This window comes from Vombatus ursinus, unplaced genomic scaffold (assembly GCF_900497805.2).
Source record: "Vombatus ursinus unplaced genomic scaffold, bare-nosed wombat genome assembly UNPS02005459.1, whole genome shotgun sequence".
Taxonomy (NCBI): Eukaryota; Metazoa; Chordata; class Mammalia; order Diprotodontia; family Vombatidae; genus Vombatus; species Vombatus ursinus.
The window spans coordinates 15,752,028-15,774,055 of NW_020945237.1; the positions used below are offsets into that span (position 1 = coordinate 15,752,028).

The 22,028-nt window shown below is 40.3% G+C and overlaps 1 protein-coding gene across 1 annotated transcript in view; it reads left to right on the plus strand.

Moving 5' to 3' along the window:
• KIAA1217 (KIAA1217 ortholog) overlaps positions 1-22,028 on the plus strand; it is a 536,845-nt gene that overhangs the window by 145,811 nt on the left and 369,006 nt on the right. The gene's annotated exons all lie outside the window — the stretch shown is intronic.

Sequence of the window (22,028 nt, forward strand, 5' to 3'; positions counted from 1 at the left end):
GTAGATAGAGAGATGACTTAGAAGGCAGGAATCCTTGGGTTCCAGTGCTATCTATGACACATACTGGTTGAGGGACCTTAGACAAGTCACTTAATCTCTCAGTGCTCTAGGCCAGATGTGTCAAACACAGGGCTAAGGGGTCATACAGCCCCAATACTCTGCCAGAGCCAGATTGAAATGTAATTGGGAAATATTTAACGAAATAAATAAAAATACAATAAGACATTTAAAAACTGAGTCAATAAGCAGCCTGCGGGGATGTTATGGATGAATTGCTGTTTTTGTTGTAGTTTCATCTGAGTAACTCTTTGTGATCCCATTTGGGGTTTTCTTAGCAAAGACTCTGGAATGTTTTGCCATTTCCTTCCTCTAGCTCTTTTTACAGATGAGGAAACTGAGGCAAACAGAGTTAAGTGACTTGCCCAGGCTCATGCAGCAAGTAAGTGTCTGAGGCCTCCAAGCTTAGAGCTCTGTCCACTGTGCCCAGTTGCCCATTTGGATGAATTAGTGGCCCCCATTTCTATTTGAGTTTGACTCCACTGCTCTAGACAACTTTTTGTATGTTAAACAATGACCAGCCACAATTCCTGAGGACTCATGATGAAACATGCTCTCTACTTCCAGATAAAGAGGTAATGGACTTAGAGCATAGATTGAGGCTTTTTGGTGGGGGGGGGGGGGACCTGGCTAATGCAAGAATTTGTTTTACTTGACAATACATGTAGTATAACAGGTTTTGTTATTCTTCCTTAAAGCAAGAGGGGGAGAAGAGAGGAAGATAATTCAGAATTGTAAATAAAATAAAGTTGAATTTTTAAAAAGGGTTCTATTGGAGAAAAGGTGCCAACTTTCATGGGTGGAGGGAAATACCTTGTCACAGGTGTAATCCCTATTCCTGGCCATAAATTCCAAGAAATTCTCAATCTGTACAAGCCATCATCATCTTTTCCATAGTCTGGATTTAGAGCATAAAAGGATTATTTATCATACGAACATGGAGTATTTATAATGATGGACTAAGTGTGAGACCAAACTGTTGGGTTTTAAAATAATTTGAAAATGCAATCCAGAAGCCTGCTGAGGTCTATGGATCTCTCTCTTCTAAACTAAGGGCACTTGGCACCAGAGAAATATCGTTACCTCCCTCAAGCTGTTAATGCTCTAGTGAGAGATGGGGGAGATTAGCTTCACCACAGGCAATGAAGACTGGAGTGAGAGGTGGGGCCTGCCTTTAGTTTCTGATGAAAAGAAAACAACCAGGTTTATTTATCATAAGCAGAACCATTAGGTTGATACCCAAGAGCACTGGCCCCTGTTTTTAATGGAGACCCTGCTGCCAAGACCTTAATGAGAGTGAAAATGACTCTGGTACTAAAATGGCAGTCAAGTTTTGTGTCTCTACCTACAGCATTAAGATAGAACTTCCAAAGTTATGGATGGATTTGCTACTTGTAAATTTGGGCAAAAACATTACTTAATTTTCTTCTCCTCCAGGAAACAGTGAGCTGGGATTTGTGGGCTAATCTGAGTGCACTTAATAGCTCAGGCCATGTCAATATTAGATGAGAAAGTAATGTGCAATTTTTAACAATTAAGTTGTTGATTGTAACTGCAGTACTCAAAAGCTTTTTTCCCCCTTTCGTCCAGGAAGCCAATAATGTTTGGTGGTGGTTGTTTATTTCCTTTCATTATTTTTCTTCTGCTAAATGAAATGTCAGGGCCTATGGATTATTGAATTAAAAATGAGTAATGAATTGGTGGGAAGAAAAGAGAGGAAAAAAAAACCATGAAAAGATAAACAAAAGATCTGCCATTTCTGATATATCCAGGTTCAATCCAGTACAGCAAATATTTCTTAAGTGCCTCCTATATGTAAAGAATTGGTGATATGCAGACAGAAACAAGACAGTTTTCACCAATCACTCCTAGACCAGGAGTGGCTCTCATTCCTCTGAACTCCTATAGTGTGCATTTGTAGGGAATGCTCATGTGGCCCCATAATACTTATCTTGTTATGTAATCACCATTGTACTGTAAGCGCCTTGAGGGCAAAGAAAATGCTGTAAGTCTTTTTATCCTGGAGGCATAATATAGGACTACATCACTCAGTAAACACTCATTGAGAATGAAGGATATGTCTATCCTTTTCCCAGTAGATCATTGATACTCTCTCCACTTTGCAATTGAAATCAAGTGAGACATTTTAAGCCAAGGGCCAGTGACAGAACTAGAAACAGATGCATGGCCTCATGGGGTAGAATCTAGGAAAGCTTCATGGGAAAAAATGGGAGCATTTTACTACAATCATGAAGGATAGAGATACATTTGAGATAGGTAGAGATAGAATTTTAACAGATAGAAATTGGGAGGGGAAAATGAGGGAGAAAGGCATTCCAGGTGGGAGAAATAACATGAATAAAGATACGTGGGCAGGAAACCTAATGGCATTTTCAGGAAATGCTGACAGTAGTCTAATTTATCTGGCACATGAAGGGAAGAAGATAAGACTCAATAGGCAGATTACTGTATCTTCGGAGAGATCAAAGAAAGGGGAAGGGGGAAAGACCCATAAACACAAAAATATTTATAGTAGCTTTTTTTGTTTCATCAAAGAACTGGAAACTAGGGGGACCCCATCAACTTGGAAATGATTAAACAAATTATGGTACATGATTATAATGGAATATTATTGTACCCTAAGAAATGATGAAATTTCAGAGAAACCTAGGAAGATTTGTATGAACTGATGCAGAGTAAAATGAGCTGATCCAGGAGTAGGCTTTCTACATAGTAAGAAAAAAAAAAGCAACTCTGATCAATGCAATGATCAGCCATGATTTCAGTGGATCAATGAAGCATTCTACTTAACTCCTGACAGAAAGGTCGCAGATTCAAGGTGCAGAATGAGACATGCATTTTCAGACCGTTTCAATGTGGGAATATGTTTTGCTTGAGTAGGTATATTTGTTTATTTCTTACAGATATTTGGTTTTTCTTTTTCTTTTTTTTTTCCAATCGGGGTAGGGAGAGATGGAAGAGGATGGGGTTAATGAAAAAATTTTTGAGAGAAAGAGAGGTCATTAAAACATTTTTTTAATACACAGAGGAAAACAAAATAAAGGTCAGAAGGAAACAAACAAGCCAGACAGCTTTGAAAGTTAGATGTTGGATTTATTATGTAGTTAAAAGCAAAAGCAAACTGAACATATTAGAGAATCACAATTTTATGTATAATCCTCATAGAACAATTCATTTTACTTGACATTTGTTAATTTCAGAATTTAAAGGGAGAAAGACTGGATAGGTAGACTGTTATCAGATAGTGGAGATCCTTCAATGCTAATGTAAGACATTTGTATTTTATTTGGTGGACAACAAAGAAACTGTTAAAGATTTTTGAGCAGGGAAATGACATGATCAGAGCTGTGCATCTGGTAGATGTAATCAGAGTGAGTAAAAGGGAGTGGGGGGGGGGCAGCTAGGTGGCACAGTGACTAGAGCACCGGCCCTGAAGTCAGGAGGACCCGAGTTCAAATCCAGCCTCAGACCAAACACTTGACACTTACTAGCTGTGTGACCCTTGGCAAGTCACTTACCACCAATTGCCTAAAAAAAAATAAAAATAAAATTTTTTAAAAAAGGGAGTAGGAGGGCCAGAGAGACTGGAGATAAGGAGCCAAGTAAGAAGCTTCCATAAAATAGTCCAGGTTAGAAGTTAAAATACCCTGATGGCAATTGGAAAGGGAGGGAAAGTGGACTGGTGAATGGAGTGGGGTACCAATTTAAGAATGTTTTTAGAGGTACACTAGCTCAGACTTGTTGACTATTTTGATTTAGAGAGGAAGGGAATAGTCTGAGCCTTAGTTTCTTTATCATTAAAATGATGTAGTTGGACTAGATGATCACCTAACCTCAGGCTGCCTCAGTTTCCTACTCTGTAAAGTGGGGATAATAATAATAGCACATACCTCCCAGGGTGATTGTAAGGACAGAAAAGAGATAATATTTGGAAAATGTTTTGCAAACCTTAAGGCACTATGTAAATCCTAGCTGTTATCATCATCATCATCATCATCATCATCATCATCATCATCATCATCATCATTATTTCTTGGGTACCCCCCCCAGCACTGACATTCTATGATCCTGAGGCTACCACTCTTCCAAATTGTTTCTGCCTTGCAGTAGATGAATTTTTACTCTTCTTGCTATGAGTTGTTATTCCTGAACAAATGCTCAGCCATAAAAACCAGTGTTATTTATCATAAACAAAACCATTTGGTTTATACCCAAGAGCATTTATCCCTGTTTATAAGGGAGGCCCTACTGCCAACAGCTTAATGAGAGTGGGGATGACAATGGGCTAACAAATTGATTGTCCTTAGCTGTGGCTGCTCTGCAGCCTGGGAGCCTCCTGCCAAGTGACCATCTGCTCAGGGTTGCCTGGGCAGGGCATGAACCAGGGGAACTATTCCAGTCCTCCCAGGTGATCCTCACTGAGATGGAGATGAAAGAATGGGTCTCAGGTTTCAGGGTCTCTCCTTAAGAAAGGTAGATGAAGCCAGAAAGGAAATGAGTGTGCCCTATACACCAGATATTTCATAGAAGCATATTTTTTTTGTAATAACAAAGCACCAGAAACAAACTAGGTGCCTATTGATTGGGGAGCTGATAAAGAAACAGTGGTGGAGGATTATAAAGGAATATTACTGTACTGTGAGAAATGATGAACATGAAGAATTCAGAAAAGCTTTGCAAAGCAGTTTGGAATTATGCTAAGAAAATTATTACAGCAGCCATATCCTTTGTCCTAGAGATCCCACTGCTAGGCATATACCCTAGGGAAGTCAAAGATAGAAAGATCCCATATACAATGGAAAGAGTACTAGCTTGTACCCCCTGGAGACTTGAATTCAGACCCTACTTCTGATCTTTTTTACCTATGTGACTGGGGCAGGTCACTCAAATTTCCTGGACCTTAGTTTCTCTACCTGAAAAAAAGATAAATGATTTGTGTTTCTGGGGTCTAAATCTAAATCTAGACCTATAATCCTTTTGATACACACACACATACATACACACGCGCACAAATCTTTTACAGTAGCAAAGAATTGGAAACAAAGTAGATGTCCATTTAGTGGGAAATGAGTAAACAAATTGTTGTACATGAATGTAATGTAATCCTACTCTGCCATAAGAAACAATGAAAATGATGACCATAGAGTAACTTGGAAAGATGCATAGTAAGATAAAGAAAACAAACCAAAAAAAGAATACATTCTTGCTAAAATAATTTAAATGGAAAGAACAAAGAAATCAAAATTGAACATGGTATAATTATAATGACCAAACTTGTCCCTTCTCCCCACCCCAAGAGCCAGAATGGCATGGGGGATAGGCAGCCAGCATTGAAAACAGGCGACCTAAGTTCAAGGCCTGACTGTGGCCCATGATGGCTGGGTGACCCTGAGCAAGTCACTTAACCCCTCAATCCCCCAGGCAACTCTGTAAGACTATAAATTGCAGAGAAAATGCTGACCTATGCTGGTAGAGAGAGATTCCCCATCTCAGAGAACTCTATACCAATAAAATTATAGGTTCAGACCCTATCCTTAGTCCCAGTGAAGAGAAGAAAAAAATAGTTTCCTCCTTTATTTTGCGAAAGTGGAGTACTTTGGGCACGGAATATTGCATATAAGGTCCATTTTTCATCAGCAGCCCTTCCCCCCAGCATAAGCCCTTCACTTGAAATCTCATCAGCATGCTGTTTGACTCTGTTTTTGATACTCAACACCTTTTCAACTTCCTTGTCTCTCTCCTCTGATTGGAAGGCTGGAGGGCAGAACAGCAAATTCCTCCCCAAGCTTTCCTCTAGAAAGGGCTCTGAACTTTCAAAACTTTCTAGGTAACTCCTCTCCATATTCCATCAGCAACTCTGCTGAGTCTCACTTCACTGTGCAGGATACCTCCTGGTGGCCCAGTTTCCTCTTGTAGGTTGTCTTTCCTCATTAGATTGTAAGGTCCTTGAGGGCAGGGACTGTCTTTTTCTTATTTGTATCCCCGGGGCTTACCACAGTGCCCGTACATAGTAAGAGCTTAATAAATGATGATTGAATTGCATACTGTTAGATTTAGTTGATGGGTTGGTTAGCTTTTTTTTTTTAATTTCTTACCCCCCCCCCCCCGCCTTTAAATTTTTTTTTAAAAAGGGATAGCTCATTGGTTAATGGAGGGAAAGGGCATATTTGGAAAGGGAATACTTTTTTTGAATACTTATGCTTAGAGAAGAGAGGATGTTTGAAAAGAGATGGACAAAACCAATGGTCTTGCTATCTCAGGAAAGTGGAAATATTTTTCTTTAATATTTTAAAATATTTTTTTCAAATAATTAGGACTCATTGATCAAGGAGGAGGAGAGAAGGGGGGGGAAAGAGATAAACAGGAGGAGAAGAGAAATAGACAGGGATGAGCCAATGAAAGACAGAATGTATCAGTGAGGGACATTTGAGGATTGTGCCAAAAGAGAGAGGAAACTGAAGTCCAGGGCCACCTTACCAAATGCAAGACATCTGACTATTCACTCAACAAATGTTCTTGAGGTCAGAGTAGGGGTGCTGCCTTCTTAAGCTGTGATCACTTCAGAGGGCTACCCTTCTCCACTTGGGAGTGAGGACCAGTGGATGGCAGTGATTATGCAAAAGGGCATCTCAGCCTTGCCAGAACCTGAAAGAGGCCCCTGGATGTCCATTGCACTGGAGCTTTTAGTAAAGAAGTATCTGTGGTGGATTAGGTCTCATACACAACACAGGGAAAACAGCAACAGGAAGTGGTGGGAGGAGCAACTGCCCAGGCAATCCTTTCCATCTCTGAAATCTTCTGATTCCAAGTTCTTTTCCCCCTCAAGAAGCTTCCGACTTAAAGGAGAAGAAGGCTTTTGACTTTCTTGCCCTCTAGTGGATAAATGCCTTTAGAGATTTTCGTAGCTATGATCATTTCTGATCATGCATTTAAAGGTTACCTTACTAAAAGCATCTCCTAAAAATGAAACATCTCAGAGACATCGAGAAATGAGAAAGTATAGACAAATCCACAGGCACCCGAACCGTACAGGGTGGGACTGGGAGGACAGATAGACGCAGTTGAGTTATGTTGTGTGAGATCAAGACAAGGACTCAGAGTATCAGGGAAAGTTGGAGTGGAACGTAAAGGAGGGCCCCCTGTACTGAGTGGCTACTCTGTGCAGAGGCCTGTGTGTGGCTGAACCATCCCATGTTCATGGAGAAGCCCGTACTTCAGAGAACACCCAAAGGGCTGACAGCTGAGCAGTGATTCAGAAGGGTAGCTAACGGGCAAGGAGGTGCTAACTTCTGCTAGCTGGCCCTAACAAAGACCTGAGATTGTTAGGGGGGCAATCTACCATGCTCCTTCCAAGGAGAACCTTGGGCTGTCTGCTTTTGACTTCTCTTCCCCTTCAAGGCTACTACTCCTGATTTTTATTTTATCTCAACATTCTTTCAATAAAAATTCTGGGGGTGGAATTTTCCCTAGTTCCCATATCCTGGGTATCCTCTCTCTCTCTCTCTCTCTCTGTGTCTGTCTCTCTCTCTCTCTCTGTCTCTCTCCCTCTCCCTCCCTCCCTCCCTTCCCGCTCCCCTTCTCTCTCTCTCTCCACCTCCCTCTCCCCTTTGCTGTGTGAAGATCTAACGGATGTTTAACCTTTTTTTTTTTTAAATCAGGGTATCCTTTGACAATATGGTGAAGTCCATGCCCCCCTTCTCAGAATAATGTATTTAAATTAATAAGATACATAGGATTACAAAGGAAACCAAAAATAAAGTTGTGATTTTTTTATTCCAAATTAATGGAGCCCCTGAATTCTCTCAACATATCCCTTGGTGGGGGGGTCCCTGAACCCCAGGTTAAGAATCCCCTATCTGTCTACCTCCCACCAATCAACAATCAAACCATAAGCATTTATGAAATGCCTACTATGTGCCAGGCACATTTTTTAAAATGAACAGTCCGTGTCCTCAAGGATCTTACATTCTAATGAGGAACTTATAACCAGAGCTTATAGTGCAAGGAGGAAAATTGGACTTCAGGACTGTATCTCTTGCCTTTCTTTACCCAAGAAATCAACCAGTCTCCTATCTTTTGTTCTGGGTGTTTCTCAGACCTATATAGGAGGCAATAATAACTTGGATAAGCTATTCAAAGTTCAGTTTCTGGTCTGTGCCTGTGATCTTATCCAGGGAGATGAAACTCACTCTACCAATGCAAATAGGCAAATGTTCAGTAATGTGTGGTCTAAGAGATCTGTCTGGGGCACTGAGTTTGTCACTTTCCCAGCTTCACATGAACTGAATGCTCAGAGGAAAGACTTGAATCTGACTCTGAGGCCAGCTCTCTATCAATCAACAAACATTTATTAATCACTGACTGTGCACCAGTCATTAGGGATAGAAAGACAAAAATGAAATAATCGCTTCTCTCAGAAAGTTTATATTCTATTGGGGACAACAATATGCACACATATAAATTCATACTAAATTTATACGAAGAAAATGCAAGATAATTTCAGCAGGGAGGCAATAGCACTTGGGGAAATCAGGAAGGGCTCCTGGAAGAAATGATGTGCTCGTCGCTATGGCACATCGGCTTTTTCTGAGTGCCCGTACACTTATGAATTACAGCCTGCCTTGCATTAAACATGGCTGACAGAAAAATAAATAAGGTACAACTAAACCTAGGAAGCCATTCATTATTCAGATAATTATGCTATTATTATTGAGGATCAGACCAAAGCATTTGCCCTGAGCTATGGGAACCACATCTAAGACAAATTGAATGCACGATTATGCATAAGTCTTTTAGTGTCTTACCTGAATTGAGAAGTGATCAATACTGATAATAAATTTTCATCTGTGCTTTATTTATGCCACCACATCCCTTCTTTATAACTTGAACCCACTGAGGTTCAGCTTACCCACTGACAAATAGCTATTAAACTTCTTCTTGGATGCTATTCTTAATTTGGCACACAATACTTCTATTGCACATATAGTAAACCAGTGTCATATTAAAATGGGGCTAGAATTGTTCATAACATTAATATGTGGAGACATAATGAAATGTCCTCATGCTTTTCTCCTTCTGACCTGGTGCCATGTTTTCATCTGTTTGGGGCCTTGAAAGATGGTATGGATCCATCTTAGCCACAGTATTGTTTTTTAGAGCCATGGGTGCATATGCACCAATGTTTCTCAAATATCCTGAAATGGGGTTTTCCTCAGTTTTTAATCAGTGGCAAAAATGGGGAGTAAGACATGGAAAAATGTTCTCAGGTCAGCAGATCTTTTCCATCCCTTTTTGGTCTTTTTCATAATCCATTGGCCTTCCAGTCCTTTGTATTTCATCCTTCTATATCTGTACTCATAATGGATGAAGAGCAGGGCTCAAAGCCAGGAAGATTCAGCTTCAAGTACTGCCTTGGCTACCTTCTGGCTGTGTGTCCCTGGGCAAATCACTTAACCTCTTGGTGTTGCAGATGGTTTTCTAGTACTCTGAGCTGCAGCAAAGGTGCCGATCAGCTCTGGTGTAGTTGCATTCCTTATTTTGGAATCCCTTACACCAAAGAAAACACAAGTTCACTCCTTGTCCTTATGCCAGGAAGAACCAGCTTTTACAAATCTTATAGTCCTCATCATTGTTTGCTCCATATTCACATATCCTGAGGGACGGGGTTTTTTCCTTCATTTTTTTCTAACTAGGCCCATGATCTCTTTGGTTTAGGGAGCTCCTGGTAAAGACCTCTTTCAGCAAATGCAGTTGGGCACCTATGAGCACCTTAGGGTGTTAGAGACTACAAGTCAACTGAGAAAAGCAAGAAAGAAAGAGAGAAAAGAAAAGGAAAAAATCAATGACAATGGTTAGCCTAGAGAAGAGAAAATGTATTGGGGGTGGGGAGAGAGGAAGTAAAGAGGCAATGTAATCACTCTCTTCAACTGTTATGTGGAAGAGGGACACGATTTGTTTTTTGCTTGACCTCTGAAGTCAGAACTGAAAGTGTTGGCTGGAAGTTGAAGGGGCACATTTTGACTCAGTCTAAGAAATAAAGGTCTATAAATTAAAGCTGTCCAAGAGTAGAATGGATTGGTGATGCAATGAGCTCCTCCTTGCTAGAAGTCTTCAAACAGTGGCTGTCAGAACACTTGGCAAGGATGCTGTTTTTAAATGATGTGTCATAGGAGAAGCAGTGTAGTATTATTTTTGGCGAGATGACCTCAAAACCAGAAAGACCTGGGTTCAAGGTCTGCCTCTGACCCCTAGTTGTGTGACCTTGAGTAAGTCATTTGACTGGTCAGGGCAACTCTCTAAGAGAAGGTGTAGACCTGCATTGGCAGAATTTCCTCACCAGGGAGTTCCCTCTGTCAATAAAAGCACAAGTTCGGTTCTTATCTCTGTCCTATGTAAAATAACCTTATATGAGATATCAATAAATAATTGAATGGCATGGTGACTATTTAAAATTTAAGTTCAATAGGTAAAATATAACTTTTCATTCTCTTCCTCTAAGTCACAGTCAGAATTCTTTTTTTTTTTAATATGGTCATTTATTCTTTCCTATTTTTCTTTTCATTTCTTTTTGTTTTGTTTATTTGTTTTGAATTGGGATCATAGATTCAGAGCTGGAAGGGACCTTAAAGACTATCAAATTCAACCCACTTCATCTTACAGATGAGGAAACTGAGGCATATTTAAGAGACTTGTCTAGGATCACTATACCTAATAAGAGTCTGAGGCAGGATTTGAACTCAGGTCTTCCTGGCTCCAAAGACAGTGACCTATTCTCTACAACATGCTCCATTATTTCATAAAGGCCTTTCCGGAGTTCTTCACATTCCTCATACTTACTGGTCTTGATTGCATTATAACATTCTATTATATAAGTATACGACAACTTATTTAATCATTCCCCTATTTTTGGATGTTTAGGTTTCTTCAGGGTTTGGTTTAGTTATTTGTTTTTTCCAATTTACATATAAGGCTGCTATGGAAAGCTTTAACCAGTTCAGTCTTTTTGTTTGTTTGGGTTTTTTTTTTAATAACATTTTCAGGTTATATTTCTAACAGTGGAATCCTTGGTTCAAAGGGTATAATTATTTTTGTAATGTTTACTGTATTCTGCCAGATTGATTTCCAAAAAAAAATTCTACAGATTTGTGACACTATAAATAATGAATAAATGGTGTATCTGTTTCTCCACAATCCTGACAACATTGAATTTAATTACTTTTGATTACTTTTTTTGTCTAATAGATAGGTAAGTGGTACGTCAAAGTTGTTTTAATTTACATCCCCGATTATTTGAGGTTGAGCATTTTTTCAAGTGTTATTAATCATTTGTATTTCTCCTTTTGAAGATTTATTAATCATAAGGGTTGTCCCTTTATCTAGGCCTCATGAAAGACCTGGGTTGACAGCCGAGGTGACTGGGAAGATGGTGACAGCCTCAACAGTACAGGGAAAATCAGAAGGGGAGTGGGGATGGAGAGCATGATCGCTTTCCTCAAAGGTTTTAATGGCTGTCATTTGGAAAGATTATTATACTTGTTCTCTTTGGCCCTAGTGGGCAAGACTAGGGTGGAAGATTCAGAGATGAGTTTAACTCAACATAAGGAAAAGCTCTTAACAGTTAGAAATGCTCAAAAATGGAGTGGGTTGTCTCCAGAGAGAGTGTTCCTCCTCACCCTCTATCAGTGGAGGTCTTGAAGCAGACGAGCTCACTGACCACTTGCCAGGGATATTATAAAGGATTCCCGTTCAGGTACAGGTTAGCTGACTTCTAAGACAACTGAGAAAATATCTAACAACCTTTCCCAGCTGCTATCTTGAAGAATCAAAAGTGACCATAATAATTTACTTAATAATACCATAGTGCTAGACTAAAAGAATTAGAAAATTAGATTTGAAAGGGACTGCCAGGGCCATCTAATTCAAGCTATACCCAAAAGGAATCCTCAGTATAATACACCTGACAGGTATTAATCTAGCCTCTGCAGGAATACTTCCACTGAGAGAGAACCCATCATCCTTTGAAACAGTCCATTTCATTTTGGGGCATTTCTACTTCTTGTGTTTCCTGCGATTAAGACTTTACAAATTGTTCAGGCTCACCACCCCACGTTTCTTCAAAACTCCTCAAGGCTCAATGTTGACTCTTTTCCTAGGCCAGCATAAGGAGAAATTGTCAAGTAAAGCGTTAACTATGGTTTCCCATAAAGTCTCCTGTTATCTGGAGGTAATTGAAGGAGAGATCATCTGAATCACCAAATCTTGTTCTGTTCCATTCTGTTGATACATGTGAAAAATGTGGGATTGATGTTCATAACTAAAAAGGTATGAGATGAGGGAGTAATTTCATAGTCAATGTAGGTAGGGGGTGAGTCCAACTGTCTTGCCAACAAGGAAAGGAAGTGGTCCAGAAGAGATTTCTAGAACATGTGAATAAACTGTATAAAACTAACCAAGAGTTGATTGTGTATGGAGTTGTACTAATTAAGGAAGTTTGCAGTTTCTGCTTTGATATCTTTTGATTTTGTTCAAATCATCTGTGCCTTTCTTCTTTCTAATTGGTTGAGCTTAACCATCCTTTTGGTTTTCCTTTAGACCAATTACACCTTGGAACGAATTCCACATACTGATCATGAGCCCTAACTCAAGGGGGTAGCTAAGGTAGGGGCTGATGAACTTAAAGATAGTCTGCCGAGATTCTAATTCCTTCCTTCTGATATTTCTGGGGTGATGGTTCTGAATGTGAAGTGATATCTGTCAGCCAGTCAATAAGCATTTTTTAAAAAATATCTACTGACTGCTGGGCGTTGTGCTAAACCCTGGGAATACAAGGAAAGGCAAAGGATAGCTATATACAGGATACATTAGAAGTAATCAACAGAAGAAAGTCATTAGAATCAAAAGGGATAGGGAAAGACTTCCTGTAGAAGGTGGGACTTTAGCTAAGACTTAAAGGAAGCCAGGAGGGGGAGTTGAGGAAGGAAAGCATTCCAGCTATGGGGGAAAGTCAATGAAAATGCCTGGAGCCAAGAGATGGAGTGTCTTGTGTGAGGAACCTCAAGAAAGCTGGTATAAATGGATTCAGAGTAGTGTGAGTTGGGGAGAAGGCAAAAGGAGAGGAAGGGAAAGGTATAAGAAAACTGGAAAGGTGGACAGAGGAGCAGGTTATGAAACAGAATTTTTTATTTGGTCCTGGAGGACCTTGAGTTGGGAGTGGGGGAGATGAGAAGGGGAGAGGACATGGTCAGACCTCCTTTTTAATAATATCACTTTGACAACTGAATGGAGAATAGACTAAAAAAGGGAGACTCTTGGCAAACAGAGCAACCATCAGGCTATTGCAGCATTCCAGACATGAGGTGACAAGGGCGTGCACCAGGGTGGTGGCATGGGTGGCATGGTAGCAAAGGTGAGAAGGGGGCATATGTGAAAGAAGGTTACAAAGGTAAAATCAACAGGCCTTGGCAATAGATTGGAGGGGGGAGGGGGGAGAGAAAGTGAGAGATTTAGGAGACTTTTAGGTTTTGAGCTTGAGTGACTAGGAACATGGTGGTACTGTCAACAGTAATAGGGAAGGGATAAGGCTGATAAGCGGAGAATGCTGGGGAAAAGGAGGAAATAGAGAGACCGGTTCTTCCAGGCAATGGTGAGATAGGAGCATTGTGACCTAATGCAGGCCACCAATTCTCCAAGCAGCAGCCATTAGCAGCTCTCCCAATTCAGTTCAATTTAATAAGCATTTTTTGACCACCTGCTTGTGCCAGGCACAGCACTAGGTGCTGGTGATACAAAGACAAAAATGAAATTTTTCCTGCCCTCAAGGAACTTACATTCTATTAAGGAGAAACAATGTGTACATGGACAAATAAGTACAATGTATATACACCAACTAAATACAAAGTAGTTGAGGAAGGAAGGAGTAAAGGATGGGGAATGCAGCTAAGGGAGGCTAAAAGTGAATTCCTGAGTCTTTTTACTGGATGTTAATCTCTTAAAAAAATTAGATCTTTTCAAAGGTATGAACTCTCCTGGAACTGGGATCTCTTTAGCATCATATTAAGGATGTTCCTTGGGAGGAGAAAGGGATATGTTGCCCTGGTCTCTACTTAACCTTACGTTAAAGATAAAGTCTGCTTTAAGGTCCCAAGATGATAGATTTAGGCTAGAGTGCATCAAGCCCAAACTCCTGGTTTTACACATGAGGAAACTGAGGCAAACAGAGAAACCTTTGTGACTTGCCCAGGGTCACACAGCTCTAAGTGTTTGAGATAGGATTTGAGGTAGGTCTTCCTGACCCTATCTAATACTCCAGCTACCAAACTTTAATTAGAATCATACTAAATAATATTCAGATATTTTTTCTTTGACTTTTGTTTTCAGAGTATCTTTCCTATCCCTAAATAAGCACATAGCCTCACCCCTCTCATCCCTTCTCTGTAGTTTAAGATTTCAGAATTTCTAAAACCCTCAAACACAGCTTCCAAGTGAAAACTCCTTCCCCCAAAGGTGGTATTTTGTCAATATTGTTTAGAAAGAGGCTTTTGGACAGGAACTGGCTTAAGTCATGTGGCTTTCAAAAGCTATGTCTAAACAACCTGATAGCTTTCATGAAAATCTCCTAATCACCTCATGTTGTTTGTCAGGGCTGTATTACACCAGTCTGTCACTAGATACTCCTGGGTGTCATTGTGAGCACCAGGAGAGATCCACCTCTTATCGTCCTGGCCTATCCATAAAAGTCTCTAAAAGCAAGCCTTCCTTACCAACATCTGGAGTGTCAGCCAGGCTATAGAGTTTCTCACGTTAGGTCTGTATTCTAACATTACACTGGAGCTGGCTGGGGGATCAATCTGAAGGCTTCATCCCAGGAAGCCAGGCAGCTAAGCAGACAAAGGTGGGAAATAGAAGGAAATAGATAATACGGATCTGCTGGGGGATGAAATACAAAAGAGAATGGTTTCAGAACCAACCTGTGTCTTTTGCTCTGAGAAAAGAATTTCAAACTATGGTCCAAGGATTTAAATATAGAATTCTCCTTAGTTTAACTATAGAACACAATAAATACAGGAAGTCACTTTCCCAGCTCAGCTCTTTATTTATTTAAAACTCTGTTGTTTCAATCCCTGAGCTTCAGTTTCCTCATCTATAAAATGGGGATAATAATATTTTCATTATCTACCTTTCATAAAATTATGGATACAGACTCAGAGGTTATTTTCTCCCATCCTGTCATTTTACACTTGTGGAAACTGAGGCCCAGGGAGATTAATCGACTTGCCTAAGGTTACACACATAGTAAGTAGAAGAAGCAGGATTTGAATTCAGGTCCTCTGACCCCATAGCCACGTCTTGTTCTTTTGTATGGTATTTCCTTACAGGATTCTTTTGAGGAAAGAACTCTGTAGACCTGAAAATACTATAAAAATGTGACATCATGATTGTGTTTATTATCATGTTCTCATTTTTTTTCCAATATGGTTCATATAGGAAGAATTCTAGGACAAAATTAATCTCCTGCAGTTATTCCTTAATATTCATTGTTCTATGGGCTGTTGGACAGGTGGATAAAATAGCTTCTTTGTAGTTGCATAGAAATATTAGGATGTAAGCTCATCCACTTGTGAACTCGTTGAAAGCATGCTTGGTAGGTATGGCCTTGGTTAGTAGCTGGGGCTCCAGAGATGTTTACGGTTCTCCTCCTGTTCCCACAAAGCTTTGACCTCTTCTGCTAGGTCTGTATATTTGGATGGCTTTTCATTCTGTGTAGCGTAGAAATTTTGAGTATTTCTTATGACCATATCTATTTAAAAAACAAAACGTTGTTCTTTAGTTTTTATAGCTCAAATATGGGCAACAGTTTAGTATGTAGTAATGTTCCAATTCAATACAATGTCAGGGTTGAACTTTCCAAGATATTTTGAGGTCTGTATTTGTAGTATGGGGATTTCAGTTTTGTCCATCCACGAAAAATAATAACCTTATGATGTATAATTCAAACTACCAGCTTTTGTTTGGCTTGATTTTTGGTGGTGCTAATTTTTTGAAGCCCACATGATGATTGTTGCTATTGTAATTTTTATTGTTGCTGCTATCTGCATGGAATAGAAGTTACGGTTATTGTTGTTGTTACTGTTATTTGCAAAGAACACAGTCCATTTTGCCACTCATCAAATCTGTGAGAATCAGTCTGAGGAAAAAAAGGAAGAAAATACAATTCCTGCAAATTCTTAGCTTCTGAAGTTACAAATGCTTGTTTTCCTCGGTCGTGTGTATAAGAATGGTAAGTCAAGTCTGGTTTGTTATCTCCAGAGAAGCAAATGCATCCTGGTGGTGGCAGCAGTGACATGAAATCCTGTGGGCCCAGACTGGAGCTCTATACCTGGAAGGTGGGACACTTTGCTTTGATGTCAGTATTTTTAAAACACAACATCCTTGGGGGTTGTCTTTGTATAAGCTACTGCTGACACCCTGTCAGCTGAATATGCCTTTGAGCTGGTGTTTGTTACTGTTTGTTGTGGTTAGAGAGGAGGTGATGAGTTACATTGATCCCTTCTGTTCTCTCTTGCCTGGTTCCCCTTAAATAAGTTTGGGTTGTTATTACTCACTGAGACTCAGTAACTTAGGGAGAAAAACTAAATACCCTAGTCAGTGCTGAAATTTCGGTCGATTTGTAGCCACTGTCTATTTGAGAGGCTGGTGTCACATTTCCCCTTTACTGCTCTGCCGAGACAATCAACCTAATGTCAATTTCATGCCCAGTGAATTCGGTGCCCAGACCTTGATGAGGGAGGAGTCTGTGATGGGCATCCTTGCGATCTGGAAACTGGGCCAGAGAAAGGGTCGCATGATCGGTGTCTGTGCCTTGGTTGCTGGACTAAGAAAACACCCTGGGAGAGGAGATAGCGAGAGAGGCTACTTGATGTTAAAAACATTCAACACCCCTCTCTTGGTTTCATTTTCATATGTATAATGAAGGTATTGGAGTTCCAAGAGGTCCCTTCTGTAAAACTGGGATGATGATAATACCTACACTATTTCGTAATGCTCTTATGGACAAAGGGTGTTGTAAACCTTTAAAATACTACAGAAATGTGTTTATTTATGTTGCAAGGACTGCAGATTTTCCCCTTCCCAATGTTCATCAGTACTGGGGTATGTGTGGATTCTCCTACTCATCCTGCTGCCTTGGATATAATGGGAAGGAACTCCAAATAATCTGTATGTCTGCCTAGTTTACACCAGAGGGATGTTTGGAGAGAATTGAGAATGTTCTGGAAATGCTTCTAGACTTGATGGAAGGACTAATTTCTGGTGACAAACACTTCACTAGAGAGTTGATAGAAAGAGGCCCATGGACTAGGATCTCATGTCAACCCAACCAAGTGTCAATGACCAAGGCTACTTCAAAGATGGGAGGGAGGTGGGTGAGTAGGCAGAGTGTTCTTTACTGCCCAGTAAACTCTTGTGTGAAGCCAGAGGTCTGCAGAAACCGAGGGAGACATGAGAGTGTAGGCACTCTGACTTGGACCAGTGTTAGCTGCCATTACAGGATGTTCCAAATCACGCCCACTGGGAACTGAGACAAGTAGTCTTTTCCTTTGGCAAAGGGGTTGGCAATGCCCCTTAGTGATGCCAGGAGTCATGAGAAGCAGAAAGAAACAGGGCAGATATCAAGCACTATGAATAACTACAATAGAGGAGAGATGTCGCTTGGCTGGAGATCCCAAGAGCTACCGAGATTAAGAATGGTTGCCACCAGTTAGGAGCTCTGGAGACCTTCAGGAAATGACTGAGGCCACCCACTTGTCTGGGGCAGGGCTATTGATCATCATTGGCATATTGATGAGATTTAATAGTTGTGTTTGTTTCCTTCAAACCACAAGTAAGTCTTTTTTTCTTCTTTGAACATTATAAATTGTGTGTTTCCAAGGGCAGTTAGCAGTGACACTGGGTGGTGACATAGAGTGAGTGAGTCATTTAATTATATGTTTGCATGGGGATAATTGATCAGAAATGTGAGAAATTTCCTGAAAGGTACCCAGGCCCTTGATATTGTGTCAGGACTCCTATCACAAGGGTTACAATAGTCTTCTTCAACCAAAACATAGCTTCTTGAAGGGAAGGGACAGGACCAGGCAGGTAGACGGTACAGAGGATAGAGGGCTGGGTCTAGAATTGGGAAGACCAGAGTTCAAATCCAGCCTCAGACACTTACTAGCTGTGTGAGCCTGGGCAAGTCACTTAACCTTTGTCTGCCTCAGTCTCCTGAATTGTGAAATGGGGATAATAGTAGCACCTACCACCAAGGGTTATTGTGAGGATCAAAAGAGATAATATTTGTTAAGAGTGTGTGCCTGGTACAAAGTAGGTACGTAATAAATGCTTGTTTACTTCCTTTTATACTTTTACGGTATTCCCCACAGCACCTAATGCAGATATATTAGGCACAAAGTAGACACTCTAAACATTTTTGGTTGATTACTTCCCTAGGACATTCATAAAAATTCCAAAAATTCAGTAATTCCCCTAATCCAATTATTTAAATGAGATGTGAATGAATAGGAATGTTTCCCTAGTGCAGATCCTGAGCCTCTCACCCTTAGGGCATTTTTCATATGGGACTTTAGTGAAGAGGAAAAACTGGAGAAATGAAGAGAAGAGAAAGAAAACTTGGAGCAATTTGCATTTCTTCAATGACTGGACAGTGTAATTAAAGCCTGCAAATCATGAGGCAGTTTAGTATAATGACAAGAACAGGGACCAGAACATCAGACAGGTTCTGGTTTTGGCCTTGCCACTAACTGGGTGACCTAGGAGAGTCTCGAGGTTTCAGTATTATCTGTCAAATGAAAGGGTTGAACCAGACAGTTTCTAAGGTCAGCTTCTAAGGTCCTTTCCAGCTCTAAAATTCTTATGATTCTAGAAAGGGGCCTCTTTATTTCTACTCATCGCAACCACTCCAGCTTGTGTGTTTTGTTTTGTTTTGTTTGGGGGCAGAGAGGAAAAGAGATGGAGGATAGGACTGAGAAGGGGAGAGTAAGAAGGCCCTAAATCTCAAATCTTTTGCCTATGGAAAAGAAGAACATAAATGAAGCTTCCATAGCAAATCAGTCACTTTTTAAAGGTGCCAGCCAGGACCCTGCACAGGTGGGCCTTCAGTAAATATAAATGAATGATGAGGATGACGAGGACAGCAGCATTCAAATTCAAAGTGTGGTGATAAAACAGTGTTTTTCCTACATATGGTCTCACATTGGAATAGACTTCATATCGGGCCCTCCTGGGCTTTGTAAGCACTTGCTTAGCTCACTCACCACGAGCTGCTGGAAGCCAGCAATATAAGGCATAACAAGCTGGAATTTTCACTTCAAAGTCCCTGACTGGAATCCAGACTCCATTTGTGGTGACCAGGGAAAATTGCCGTCTGCCATTTTCCAGATGATGTGTTCTGCAGATGATAATCCCAAATGTTTATATTAGGCTGATTAATTTGTTGCTATGCTGTATCTTTCAATTTAATATAGACACCCCTGGTGACTGATGACCCACCATTTTGTGGCAGGTAGTCAACAGAGACACTGAAATCAACTTAAATAGCTGCAGCTCATATTCTACACACTTTACTGCTACAAAGCATCTTGCACATGTGATGTCACTGAATTCTGACAAGTCTGTGATGTAAATGGTGCACGTTTTATTATTCCCACTTTACACATAAAGAAATATTAAGTACACTGTAAGTGACCCAAAGGTGACGCATGAAAGGTATAAGTATGTTAGCGTGACCAGCTATGACTGGCATGCAAGAAGTGGCTTTAAAGACGTTATTAAACATGTATATGATCAGAAGTAGATCAAGCACCAGACCTGGAGTCAGGAAGTCTTATCTTCCTAAGTTCAAATCTGGCCTCAGACACTTACTAGCTGTGTGACCCTGGGCAAGTCACGTAACCCTTTTGGCCTAAGGTTCCTTATCTGTAAAATGAGCCAGAGAAGGAAAGGGCAGAGCATCTAGTGTCTTTGCCAAGAAAACCCCAAAGGGGGTCACAAAGAATCAGACACAATTGAAAAACGACTGAACAGCAACAATGACCAGAAGAAGCGATAAGCAGATAGTGAGAGTGAGGGATGACAGATGGACGGTTTAAATGTGACGGGTGGTATCCGTGAAAAATTAAAGGATCTGGAGCAGGCCCTCCAGTGGGTTGTATCAATCTTCTATGGAGATTTATGAATGGATGTGGCTAAGAGTCACACACTGGATGAAAAGGTAACTGATCGATCGTGACCTATACCACATGAGGCAGCACATGAGATTTCAAGATTAGGAGAAAATAAATAAGATATTCAAAAGTCAATGCATTGTCCATAAGCTTGAGTGTGGTGTATCCGCTACATAAATGTTAGCAGTGTTGGTAGGTGGAGGAGAGAGACCAATCTTATAAATGAATAAAGTGAAAGAGGAGTCACAGGGCCTACCTTTGCCACCATATTTCTAGTTAATGGGGAATGTTTCTGTGGAAGAGATTAGTTACTGAAGAGCTCTTTGGGGAATAGAGGAAGCTTGTCAGATTCCTGGGTAAGGAAGACAATTCCACCTAGGATAACTTCTTCAGAAATTACAGTAATATAATTGGCATTTTTTATGCAGAATTGTGGAAATGATTAAAATATGGATCTGAACTCAGGTCCTCTTAATTCCAGGGTCAGTACTCTAGACACTGCACCACCTAGCTGCCTACATAACATTTTAAGGTTTGCCAAATTCTTTACAAATATTATCTCATTTCGTCCTCATAATACCCCTGGGATGTAGATGCTTTATTATCCCCATTTTGCAGATGAAAACACTGAGACAGACAATCATTGAGTGACTTGCCCAGGGTCACACAGCTAGCAAGTATCTGAGGCTGGATTTGAACTCAGGGCTTTCTGACTCCAGGTCCAGCATTCTTTCTATAGTGCTGCCTAGCTGTACTTTAACTAAAAACAAAAACAAAACAAAACCTCTCACCATTACGTTTAGTTATTTTCTTTTTTCTTTTTTTTTTTTTTAAGGCAATTGGGGTTAAGTGACTTGCCCAGGGTCACACAGCTAGTAAGTGTCAAGTGTTTGGTCTGAGGTCAAATTTGAACTCAGGTCCTCCTGACTTCAGGGCCAGTACTCTATCCACTTGCATCACCTAGTTTCCCCACTTTTAGTTATTTTCAAGCCCCTATATATGGAAAGTGAGGGGAAAACACATGCTCCAAACTAGTTTTTGCCTCATTTCAAAGATGGTAAAACTGAGGCATGCCCAGTACTTACTCCAGCCATGTTTTTATAATAAATTCCAGCAGGGCTATAATTGCTCATCCGAACCTTCAGATTCACCATGCTGAGATAATCTATTTAGCCACCTTGCTCTTCCAAGTGTGAAAGTTTTCTGATTTCTGAGTTCTTAGAGGATGCATGGGAACCCGAATATGAGATATATCAAGCATATTATCTGGAGTTGAAACATTCATTGTTTTTTTTTTTTAGTTTCAGCACCAACTAAAGTCTTTTTACGTTAAATTATGTCAAATTAAATTTTATGGAATTCATCTAGCACTAATTATTCCCTTTATGCTTTGACATCAAAGAAGTCTTTAAGTCAAGCCATTTCATTCTTCATAGGATTTAAAGTCAAAGATACTTAGAAGTGTAATTTATGAGTCCATTCCCACTTACATGTGGGGCAGCCAGGTGATACGGTGGATGGAGTGTTGGCCTGGAGTCAGGAAGAACTGAGTTCTAATCCAGATCCAGACACACTAGCTGTGTGACCCTGGGCAAGTCACTTAACCTCCATTTGCCTCAGTTTCCTCATCTGTAAAATGGGGGTAATAATAGCATCTCCCTTGCAGGGTTGTTGCAAGGACCAAATGAGCTCACAATTGTAAAGCATTCAGCACAGTGCCTGGCACAAAGC